The sequence below is a fragment of the Rhinichthys klamathensis genome, unplaced genomic scaffold (assembly GCF_029890125.1).
Source record: "Rhinichthys klamathensis goyatoka isolate OS25496 unplaced genomic scaffold, OSU_Roscu_1.1 h1tg000844l_1, whole genome shotgun sequence".
Taxonomy (NCBI): Eukaryota; Metazoa; Chordata; class Actinopteri; order Cypriniformes; family Leuciscidae; genus Rhinichthys; species Rhinichthys klamathensis.
The window spans coordinates 137,501-150,877 of record NW_026607218.1 but is presented as its reverse complement, the minus strand read 5'-3'; the positions used below and the strand labels follow the sequence as shown (position 1 = coordinate 150,877).

General features: G+C 36.8%; 1 protein-coding gene across 1 annotated transcript in view; it reads left to right on the top strand.

Moving 5' to 3' along the window:
* The first annotated feature begins 3,186 nt into the window (after positions 1-3,186).
* The window catches only part of LOC130078244 (myelin basic protein-like), a 36,867-nt gene continuing 26,676 nt past the window's right edge, over positions 3,187-13,377 (top strand). Inside the window, exon 1 of the mRNA XM_056243770.1 lies at positions 3,187-3,210. The gene's annotated coding sequence lies outside the window, so the exon portion shown is untranslated. The remainder of the gene's footprint in view (positions 3,211-13,377) is intronic.

The window sequence follows — 13,377 nt, the reverse complement described above, 5'->3', positions numbered from 1 at the left end:
TGTGGACTCCCTCGGGAACTCGTGGCTCCTCCATTAGCACAGTCCTGTATTCTCCTGTCGGGCACTGCTATCCCTGTTCAGATTCATCACCTTTACACTGGGGTCAAACACGGCTGGAGGGAAACACTGACGAATCTTCGCTTCACACACTCTAAAAATGGCTGGGTTAAAAATAGGGATGCACGATATATCGGCCACCATATCGGTATCGGCCGATATATGATCATTTTTAATGTTATCGTTATCGGCCCGATGAGAGAATTTGCCTGATATATTAAAGCCGATAAATAATGTATTATTTCCCTCAGCTAAGACGCTTCAGATTGCTTGAAATATGATTGAAATCACTTCAAAAAAGGAAAATACATGTTAAGTACAACGTGCAGCACAAGTCTGTCCTTTAGGCTACATAACATTATAATGAGAACGTTATAATTGTGTGTTTTGAACATGGATTTTAATGCTGAGATTTTTGTTTTTGTAATCAGGCTCTCAAAATGTATATAAAAATTTGGAAATAGATTTATCGGCCGATATATCGGTTATTCAAATATAAAAGAAATTCGGTATCGGCCAAATTGTTCATATGGTGCATCTCTAGTTAAAAACAACCCATTTGGCAACCCAGCACTGGGTAAATATAGGACAGAACACATGCTGGGTTAAAGTAAAGATCACCTCAGGAAGTTTTCTCTCAGGACAGAAGACAAAATGACAAAGTTACAAATCCACTTTAATCCAGTTTGGCAAACCAGCAGTGGGTTACTATAACCCAGCAGGCTGGGTAGTTTATGAGGGGGAGCCTTATTTCAACTGTCAGTAAAATTTAACTCAGTAGTGGGTTACACACACACAACTACCCAACAGTTTGGAAAATAACCCAACAAAAATTACCCAACAGGCATAACCCAGCAGTCTGGGTAAAAATAACCCAACAAGCAGGATAAAGATCCTCTTCCCTCGGGAATAACCTGAGGAGTGTTTCGTGTTCTGGCACAGGTTTCATGGGTTGACTGAGTTCATATAGCGCGTCATTTCTTCATCTTTGACAGAAGAGTTGGGTGTTGCAAGACTTTCCCCACCATGTCATAGAATATTTCCCACTTGCAACACCATTGCCCTGCGGAAAGAGGCGATTCTCCTGACGCTGCTCGGATGCCATCTGGTGCTGTGTGTGTGTGTGTGTGTGTGTGTGTGTGTGTGTGTGTGTGTGTGTGTGTGTGTGTGTGACCGCAGAAACACCAGAGATTTCAGTTCTACATATATCAGGAAACTTACAATAGAGATATACACATACTCAACACACACTTCACATAATTACACGTACATCCTACTTTCTGTTTCACGTGTTTTGTATTGATGGTGTCGTCTAACTGTGTTTGGTCTTATGTTCTGCTTTAATAAAAAAGAAAGAAAAAGAAACCCCAGCGATGTGTGTTTGAGCCTGTCTTTGGTTCACTGCAGTTACTCAGCAATGCTGTCGACTGATGAGTTCACACATGCTTGTCTTAAAGCATATTAAAAACACCACATAGACACATAAACAACATTAAACGCTGGATTTTCTGTTTCTTCAACCCTAACTCTGCTAGAAGTGACGACTATCAATCCACAAAAGCATGGTGTCAGGTCACATATTTATTATGTATACATTATTAGAAAAACAAAACACTATTTTATATTTAATAAATGACTTGAAAACAACAAAAGTGCGTTGACTTGACGTTGAATGTCAACTCCGTCATTGGCGCGTCGCCTCTGTCAGACAGACACCTGGTGTTGACATAGAGGTGTTGCTTTCACAAAACAACTGGAGTTCATAGAAGCCATTTTGTTTTCTCTGATGATGCTATATGCTAATATAACCTGCTTCAGGAGAATAAAATGGTCTAAACATTTCAAGTAATTTCCTCAGAAATTGGAAGAGGCTGTTGACAAATCATGTCTGTGACACAGGAAATATTAACATGAGGATTTAAAATAGGCCTATTCTAAAACTATAAAGCTATCAGAGCCTGTCTGACACTGATGCACTCTGGCAAGGGGTCCTTCAGAGTGACAGCTGTCACTGATATTGCCTGATTTTATTACATTTTAATGAATGTCTGACGGTGTTGACAAAAAGTGGGACATACACAACTTTGAAATATTATGAAACACACGTGTCATTGAAAAACAATTTCTCTGATATGAGATATTATTAAGTGTTGCTTTTGATAACACACAATTTTTCATCATTAAATAACATTTTATTGCACATGAATGATTAGATGTAGTGAGAAGACAATAAGTGTCATAGATTTGATATAATAATGATAAAATTAAAGGGGATAATTGTGTTAAATACATTCTATTATTAATCCCTCATAACATTAGAAAATATGTTCATTTCATTTTCATAAGCCTAATAGCAGTAAAGTGTCTCAAGAGCCGTGTCGTGTTGTGTTATGAGTTCGGGGGCATGCAGTTTACAGCACTGCTAGAGTTTGTACTATAATGTTAGTTTCCGCAGACTTCCTTAAACTGAAATTACTCTACCGAGAACAATCGCATGAAGCAGGACAGGGAAGTTTCTTCTATTGTGCCGTATATTATTATCCAGTGACTGAAACCATCGAGTGAAGCGCTTCTCGAACGAGAACAAATGTGGGGCGGGGCTTGATTGTGTCTGTGGGGAATTGATTGGATGTTTGGATGGTGGTGGTTTGCTATTGGTGGATCTCAGGTGAGTGACAGGTTGCCCCACCCCCCATCATTATTTTGATTCAAGATAATCAGTCACATATTAATTTAAAACAATAATGATGTGTAAAAAAAAATATACATACTACAGTATACTGCACAGTACAATACAGGTAGCCTATTGTTTCTTGCGCACATCATAATCTTTATATATATATATATTTTAGATTGTAAACCGCGGAAGGTTTTCTGCTGTAGGCTATATTGATATCAATAATCAGTTTAACACAGCAGAAGTGGAGAGAGAGAGTACACACACGAGGTTTGCTCGCCCCACCCGCTGAACAACACACAGAATCCGGAAGTGCGAGTGTTTCATCACCGAGACACAAACACGCTCCTGAAACTCAGCTACACACCTATCTCTACACAACCTGTTATTTTGCGCCGATGTGGATTTTCTGATGAACTGCTGAGGCGAGCAGCCGAAACCTGAATACACATCAAGAGGATCGCTAGGGCGAACAGGTACGTGTACGTGTGAGTGTGTGTGTGTGTGTGTGTGTTCGTCAAATCACGACATGTTATTTACAGCCGTCGCCTTTGCTCGAAAAAGCCCTATCTGTGTTCAGTATGTTTACTTCAGTCACGACTGGACTGGTTTAATATAACCTGTCATGGCTTGCACCTTTGCAACTCTTCTTCGTCTGCCAGGTGTGATGATGATGATGATGATGATGTTTCTCAGTGTTCAGTTCAGTGGTTCGTTCCCGTGAACAGTGAGGGTTTGTGTAGCCAGAGGCTCCGATTTATGGCACAAATATGTTGTCGATGTTTCATGTTTCATTTGCATAAACTAAGCTCAAGCGCGTGCCCGTCGAGCAGATGTGCGCAGATGCTGTCGTGCTGAATGTGTCCTTTTGAGTTATTACTGTGTGTTGACTGTAGAACACATGACAGATTGCTAACAGGAAGGCATGCTTCTCCCCGTCGAGTTTGAGGTGTTTTCATGTTTCAGAACTTAAAAAGGTTCAGAATAATCGCAGATTGCTGAACACACGCTAGTTTAAGGTGTCGTGTGAACACGACTGTGAACGGCCGGTTTCCGCGTTTAGGTTCTTGTTCAGATGGAAACTGGTGTGGGCGAAGTGTTGGGAAACTACATACGGGCGGTGTCTCAACTCGGTCGTGGTGAGGGTACGTGTGTGTGTCTGTGTGCCTCACCTGCCGACGGAGAGCCGAGTCCAGAAGAGTCGATTCCTAGACTCGACTCCTGCACAGGAATCGACTCTCGAGCTGCAGAAAATCGCAGATACATTCTTTCATCTTACATGTAACTTCACAAATAAATAAATAAAATAACAACAGCCAATCACATCATACCTTTGTGCCAGCTTATTGGTATCATCAAGTTTTATCGTATTGTAATCCCATTGTTCATAATCATTAAACTAATCGTACTTTTAAAGAAAACCTTCCAACAAGATTAAACACATTAGTACGTGTACATTATTGTATGTATCTAGGTATTATTTTAGCGTCTTGAACTCACCTGTCCAAACAGCTTTTATAAGAGATGACAGCTTATCGCCCTCATCCTCTTTAAAATTAGGCATTGGCAACACAACTAGGACATGATGATGATGCTCATCGTTTCAAGGTAATATCTAAAATCTCTAAACTGGACTAGTTTTGCCTGGAGTTTTAGGCATTGTGTCAGTGTGTGTGAAACTGAAGGCAAGCCTGTATTCTTGTTCCCAGCGCTGTTTTGGAGTCGAATCCCGGAATCGGTTCCATCGACTCTACAGTGGGAGTCAGGAATCGGAGTCGACTCTATTTTAGTGAAATATCGCCCTCTTCTGTCAGTGGTCCGTAACACACTCACCTGAACAGAAACCCTGAAACGACTAGAACAGAAAAATAGAACAGAAACACACATACACACGCGCACACACGGTATGTGATATGTTTTAAACATATCAATAAACAATATATTTATTCTAGCCAGCACTAGCCAGTACTGATAAGAAAGAGTAGTGCATGCAATTAATATTATTGCAAATAAGCAAAGATTTTATTTTATTACCAACACTAAACACTATCAAAACATTAAACTTTAATATACTAAATATCAATTTAAGTTACTGGTAATTCAAGAGTGCAAACAAGTGAAATAATAAACCACATAGTATTTTGAAAGAAAAAAAACCCCCTGTAAATATGTGGCTAAAAATAGTACAAAAATACAATGCACAGACGTCACATGGGGGAAATACTCATTTGAAGTGTTTATATCATCTGAAACTGCTACAGAAGATGCCTGTATATGTAGAAAGGACATAAAGACAGTATATTGTAAATATTTAATTAATGGCATTAAATGATTATACTGTGAATGATACCAGTCCCGCTACTGATGTCTGTAATGAGTAATTATAGTCATCCAGCATTAAAGGTGCTCTGAGCGATGTTGGGTGATGTCACTTCTTGTTTACGCTCAAAGTATTGTCAAACAAAACGAAGGCTAGCTCTACCCTCATAATTAATAACATTAGTGTGGAGTAACCCTCAAAATTAATAACATTAGTGTGGAGTAACCCTCATCATTAATAACATTAGTGTGGAGCAACCTCATCATTAATAACATTAGTGTGGAGTAACCTCATCATTAATAACATTAGTGTGGAGTAACCCTCATAATTAATAACATTAGTGTGGAGTAACCCTCATAATTAATAACATTAGTGTGGAGTAACCCTCATCATTAATAACATTAGTGTGGAGTAACCCTCATCATTAATAACATTAGTGTGGAGTAACCTCATCATTAATAACATTAGTGTGGAGTAACCCTCATCATTAATAACATTAGTGTGGAGTAACCCTCATCATTAATAACATTAGTGTGGAGTAACCTCATCATTAATAACATTAGTGTGGAGTAACCCTCATCATTAATAACATTAGTGTGGAGTAACCCTCATCATTAATAACATTAGTGTGGAGTAACCTCATCATTAATAACATTAGTGTGGAGTAACCCTCATCATTAATAACATTAGTGTGGAGTAACCTCATCATTAATAACATTAGTGTGGAGTAACCGCATCATTAATAACATTAGTGTGGAGTAACCTCATAATTTATAACATTAGTGTGGAGTAACCCTCATCATTAATAACATTAGTGTGGAGTAACCCTCATCATTAATAACATTAGTGTGGAGTAACCCTCATCATTAATAACATTAGTGTGGAGTAACCCTCATCATTAATAACAGCGTGGAGTAACCTCATCATTAATAGCATTAGTGTGGAGTAACCTCATCAGTAATAACATTAGTGTTGAGTAACCTCATCATTAATAACATTAGTGTGGAGTAACCTCATCATTAATAACATTAGTGTGGAGTAACCTCATCATTAATAACATTAGTGTGGAGTAACCCTCATCATTAATAACATTAGTGTGGAGTAACCTCATCATTAATAACATTAGTGTGGAGTAACCTCATCATTAATAACATTAGTGTGGAGTAACCCTCATCATTAATAACATTAGTGTGGAGTAACCTCATCATTAATAACATTAGTGTGGAGTAACCTCATCATTAATAACATTAGTGTGGAGTAACCCTCATCATTAATAACATTAGTGTGGAGTAACATCATCATTAATAACATTAGTGTGGAGTAACATCATCATTAATAACATTAGTGTGGAGTAACCCTCATCATTAATAACATTAGTGTGGAGTAACCCTCATCATTAATAACATTAGTGTGGAGTAACCTCATCATTAATAACATTAGTGTGGAGTAACCTCATCATTAATAACATTAGTGTGGAGTAACCTCATCATTAATAACATTAGTGTGGAGTAACCCTCATCATTAATAACATTAGTGTGGAGTAACCCTCATCATTAATAACATTAGTGTGGAGTAACATCATCATTAATAACATTAGTGTGGAGTAACCTCATCATTAATAACATTAGTGTGGAGTAACCCTCATCATTAATAACATTAGTGTGGAGTAACCCTCATCATTAATAACGTTAGTGTGGAGTAACCCTCATCATTAATAACGTTAGTGTGGGGTAACATCATCATTAATAACATTAGTGTGGAGTAACCTCATCATTAATAACATTAGTGTGGAGTAACATCATCATTAATAACATTAGTGTGGAGTAACCTCATCATTAATAACATTAGTGTGGAGTAACATCATCATTAATAACATTAGTGTGGAGTAACCTCATCATTAATAACATTAGTGTGGAGTAACCCTCATCATTAATAACATTAGTGTGGAGTAACCCTCATCATTAATAACATTAGTGTGGAGTAACCTCATCATTAATAACATTAGTGTGGAGTAACATCATCATTAATAACATTAGTGTGGAGTAACATAATCATTAATAACATTAGTGTGGAGTAACCCTCATCATTAATAACATTAGTGTGGAGTAACCCTCATCATTAATAACATTAGTGTGGAGTAACCCTCATCATTAATAACATTAGTGTGGAGTAACATCATCATTAATAACATTAGTGTGGAGTAACCTCATCATTAATAACATTAGTGTGGAGTAACCTCATCATTAATAACATTAGTGTGGAGTAACCCTCATCATTAATAACATTAGTGTGGAGTAACCTCATCATTAATAACATTAGTGTGGAGTAACCTCATCATTAATAACATTAGTGTGGAGTAACATCATCATTAATAACATTAGTGTGGAGTAACCTCATCATTAATAACATTAGTGTGGAGTAACCCTCATCATTAATAACATTAGTGTGGAGTAACCTCATCCTTAATAACATTAGTGTGGAGTAACCTCATCATTAATAACATTAGTGTGGAGTAACCTCATCATTAATAACAGTGTGGAGTAACATCATCATTAATAACATTAGTGTGGAGTAACATCATCATTAATAACATTAGTGTGGAGTAACCCTCATCATTAATAACATTAGTGTGGAGTAACCCTCATCATTAATAACATTAGTGTGGAGTAACCTCATCATTAATAACATTAGTGTGGATTAACCCTCATCATTAATAACATTAGTGTGGAGTAACCCTCATCATTAATAACATTAGTGTGGAGTAACCCTCATCATTAATAACATTAGTGTGGAGTAACCTCATCATTAATAACATTAGTGTGGAGTAACCTCATCATTAATAACATTAGTGTGGAGTAACCTCATCATTAATAACATTAGTGTGGAGTAACCCTCATCATTAATAACATTAGTGTGGAGTAACATCATCATTAATAACATTAGTGTGGAGTAACCTCATCATTAATAACAGTGTGGAGTAACATCATCATTAATAACATTAGTGTGGAGTAACCTCATCATTAATAACATTAGTGTGGAGTAACATCATCATTAATAACATTAGTGTGGAGTAACCTCATCATTAATAACATTAGTGTGGAGTAACCCTCATCATTAATAACATTAGTGTGGAGTAACCCTCATCATTAATAACATTAGTGTGGATTAACATCATCATTAATAACATTAGTGTGGAGTAACCTCATCATTAATAACATTAGTGTGGAGTAACCCTCATCATTAATAACATTAGTGTGGAGTAACCTCATCATTAATAACATTAGTGTGGAGTAACCTCATCATTAATAACATTAGTGTGGAGTAACCCTCATCATTAATAACATTAGTGTGGAGTAACCTCATCATTAATAACATTAGTGTGGAGTAACATCATCATTAATAACATTAGTGTGGAGTAACCCTCATCATTAATAACATTAGTGTGGAGTAACCTCATCATTAATAACATTAGTGTGGAGTAACCTCATCATTAATAACATTAGTGTGGAGCAACCTCATCATTAATAACATTAGTGTGGAGTAACCCTCATCATTAATAACATTAGTGTGGAGTAACCTCATCATTAATAACATTAGTGTGGAGTAACATCATCATTAATAACATTAGTGTGGAGTAACCTCATCATTAATAACATTAGTGTGGATTAACCTCATCATTAATAACATTAGTGTGGATTAACATCATCATTAATAACATTAGTGTGGATTAACATCATCATTAATAACATTAGTGTGGAGTAACCTCATCATTAATAACATTAGTGTGGAGTAACCCTCATCATTAATAACATTAGTGTGGAGTAACCTCATCATTAATAACATTAGTGTGGAGTAACCTCATCATTAATAACATTAGTGTGGAGTAACCCTCATCATTAATAACATTAGTGTGGAGTAACCTCATCATTAATAACATTAGTGTGGAGTAACATCATCATTAATAACATTAGTGTGGAGTAACCCTCATCATTAATAACATTAGTGTGGAGTAACCTCATCATTAATAACATTAGTGTGGAGTAACCTCATCATTAATAACATTAGTGTGGAGCAACCTCATCATTAATAACATTAGTGTGGAGTAACCCTCATCATTAATAACATTAGTGTGGAGTAACCTCATCATTAATAACATTAGTGTGGAGTAACATCATCATTAATAACATTAGTGTGGAGTAACCTCATCATTAATAACATTAGTGTGGAGTAACCCTCATCATTAATAACATTAGTGTGGAGTAACCTCATCATTAATAACATTAGTGTGGAGTAACCCTCTCAAATTCCTGGTGTGTTTGTCATGTTTCTACATGCTTTGACACGCTCTTCTTATCCTTGGAATCCTCACCTGTCCTACTCTACCCTTCATCTCTTTACTCTACCCTTCATCTTCATCTCTTTACTCTACCCTTCATCTTCATCTCTTTACTCTACCCTTCATCTCTTTACTCTACCCTTCATCTTCATCACTTTACTCTACCCTTCATCTCTTTACTCTACCCTTCATCTCTTTACTCTACCCTTCATCTTCATCTCTTTACGCTACCCTTCATCTTCATCTCTTTACTCTACCCTTCATCTTCATCTCTTTACTCTACCCTTCATCTTCATCTCTTTACTCTACCCTTCATCTTCATCTCTTTACTCTACCCTTCATCTTCATCTCTTTACTCTACCCTTCATCTTCATCTCTTTACTCTACCCTTCATCTTCATCTCTTTACTCTACCCTTCATCTCTTTACTCTACCCTTCATCTTCATCTCTTTACTCTACCCTTCATCTTCATCTCTTTACTCTACCCTTCATCTTCATCTCTTTACTCTACCCTTCATCTTCATCTCTTTACTCTACCCTTCATCTTCATCTCTTTACTCTAGCCTTTCCACTTTATCTCTTTACGGTACCCTTCATCTTCATCTCTTTACTCTACCCTTCATCTCTTTACTCTACCCTTCATCTCTTTACTCTACCCTTCATCTTCATCTCTTTACTCTACCCTTCATCTTCATCTCTTTACTCTACCCTTCATCTTTATCTCTTTACGCTACCCTTCATCGTCATCTCTTTACTCTACCCTTCATCTTCATCTCTTTACTCTACCCTTCATCTTCATCTCTTTACTCTACCCTTCATCTTCATCTCTTTACTCTACCCTTCATCTTCATCTCTTTACTCTACCCTTCATCTTCATCTCTTTACTCTACCCTTCATCTTCATCTCTTTACTCTACCCTTCATCTTCATCTCTTTACTCTACCCTTCATCTTCATCTCTTTACTCTACCCTTCATCTTCATCTCTTTACTCTACCCTTCATCTTCATCTCTTTACTCTACCCTTCATCTTCATCTCTTTACGCTACCCTTCATCTTCATCTCTTTACTCTACCCTTCATCTTCATCTCTTTACTCTACCCTTCATCTTCATCTCTTTACTCTACCCTTCATCTTCATCTCTTTACTCTACCCTTCATCTTCATCTCTTTACTCTACCCTTCATCTTCATCTCTTTACTCTACCCTTCATCTTCATCTCTTTACTCTACCCTTCATCTTCATCTCTTTACTCTACCCTTCATCTTCATCTCTTTACGCTACCCTTCATCTTCATCTCTTTACTCTACCCTTCATCTTCATCTCTTTACTCTACCATCTCTTTACTCTACCCTTCATCTCTTTACTCTACCCTTCATCTCTTTACTCTACACTTCATCTTCATCTCTTTACTCTACCCTTCATCTTCATCTCTTTACGCTACCCTTCATCTTCATCTCTTTACTCTACACTTCATCTTCATCTCTTTACTCTACCCTTCATCTTCATCTCTTTACTCTACCCTTCATCTTCATCTCTTTACTCTACCCTCCATCTCTTTACTCTACCCTTCATCTTCATCTCTTTACTCTACCCTTCATCTTCATCTCTTTACTCTACCCTTCATCTTTATCTCTTTACGCTACCCTTCATCTTCATCTCTTTACTCTATCCTTCATCTTCATCTCTTTACGCTACCCTTCATCTTTATCTCTTTACGCTACCCTTCATCGTCATCTCTTTACTCTACCCTTCATCTTCATCTCTTTACTCTACCCTTCATCTTCATCTCTTTACTCTACCCTTCATCTTCATCTCTTTACTCTACCCTTTCCACTTTATCTCTTTACGGTACCCTTCATCTTCATCTCTTTACTCTACCCTTCATCTCTTTACTCTATCCTTCATCTTCATCTCTTTACTCTACCCTTCATCTCTTTACTCTACCCTTCATCTCTTTACTCTACCCTTCATCTTCATCTCTTTACTCTACCCTTCATCTTCATCTCTTTACTCTACCCTTCATCTTCATCTCTTTACTCTACCCTTCATCTTCATCTCTTTACTCTACCCTTCATCTTTATCTCTTTACGCTACCCTTCATCTTCATCTCTTTACTCTACCCTTCATCTTCATCTCTTTACTCTACCCTTCATCTTCATCTCTTTACTCTACCCTTCATCTTCATCTCTTTACTCTACCCTTCATCTTCATCTCTTTACTCTACCCTTCATCTTTATCTCTTTACGCTACCCTTCATCTTCATCTCTTTACTCTACCCTTCATCTTCATCTCTTTACTCTACCCTTCATCTTTATCTCTTTACGCTACCCTTCATCTTCATCTCTTTACTCTACCCTTCATCTTCATCTCTTTACTCTACCCTTCATCTTCATCTCTTTACTTTACCCTTCATCTTCATCTCTTTACTCTACCCTTCATCTTCATCTCTTTACTCTATCCTTCATCTCTTTACTCTACCCTTCATCTTCATCTCTTTACTTTACTCTTTATCCACTGATCATGGTTTAATATAGAGTTTGCTGAAGTGATCTCAGTGTGTATCAGTACTACTTTATGAACATTTCCAGCATGTTTTTAACAAAATGTTTTATTATTTATATGATATATAGGTAACTTGGTAACATTATGGTAACACTTTATTTTACAGTGTCCTTGTTACATATGTTACATGTACTTACCATAGTAATAACAGTAAATTATGCATAATTACATGCAACTAACCCTCAACCAAACCCTAATCCTACACTAACCCTATAGTCAGTACATGTAGTTGCTTAATATTGCTCAGTACTTAAATATATAATTACACTGTAACAATGACACCTTAAAATAAAGTGTAACCCATTTTATTTTAAGATGACGTAGTTACATGTTACTACATGTACTTACCATAGTAATAACAGTAAATTATGCATAATTACAAGTAACTAACCCTAAACCAAACCCTAACCGTAACTCTATAGTAAGTACATGCTTAATTAATATTACTCAGTTACATTGTACTTTCTCAAATAAGTGCATGTATTAATTAAGCGTGTACTTACTATAGAGTTACGGTTAGGGTTTGGTTTAGGGTGTAGTAACATGTAAAGTACATCACCTTAGAATAAAGTGTAACCAAAAACAAACACTTTTTCAATAGTCATCTTTAGACATTCTAGTGACTGTAAGTAACTTTGATACGCAGCGCGTTCATGATCTACTGATTGCAGTGTTATATTACTACAGTCAGTTCTGGACATCAGTGGAAAACGCTCGTTTACACCAACATTTACACACCGCAACCTTCAGACGCCATCTTTATTCTCTGCTCAACGGTCACCGAACGCAGAGCACGGGATCTTGGGATATCAATGTCAAGTCTCCTTCATTTATACAGCGCTTTAACAATATAGAGTTTCACAGCAGCTTTACAGTGATAATAGGAGATTACAGTAACAGAGATTGTTTGGCTTTACAGCAGCTCTAGAATAAAGTTATTGTCCAGATAAAGTTAGTTTTGATTGATTCACTTCCGTTGCAAAGATCATTAGTTATTAAAGGGGTGGTATAATGCCCTTTTCACAAGATGTTAAATAAGTCTGATGTCTCCAGAGTGTGTGTGTGAAGTTTTAGCTCAAAATACCCCACAGATATTTTCATATAGCATGCTAAAACTGTCACTTTTTGAGGGTGAGCAAAAACACACCGTTTTGTGTGTGTCCCTTTAAATGCAAATGAGCTGCTGGTCCCGGCACAGGGGGCGGAGCTACAACAGCTCATGTGCTTTTACCTCACACACACACACGCTGAAAATATCAAAAACTCTTAGCCTTTTATGTTCAAACTGAAGTCAGAAAGATGGAGAGGCTCAAGAAGTGACAATGTAGAATATAACAGGACATTTCTGAATGATTAGTTGATACATTTATGTAGCTTATGTGTAGTTATCTTCTAGACAGTGATTAGCATATTCTGTCCTCATAAT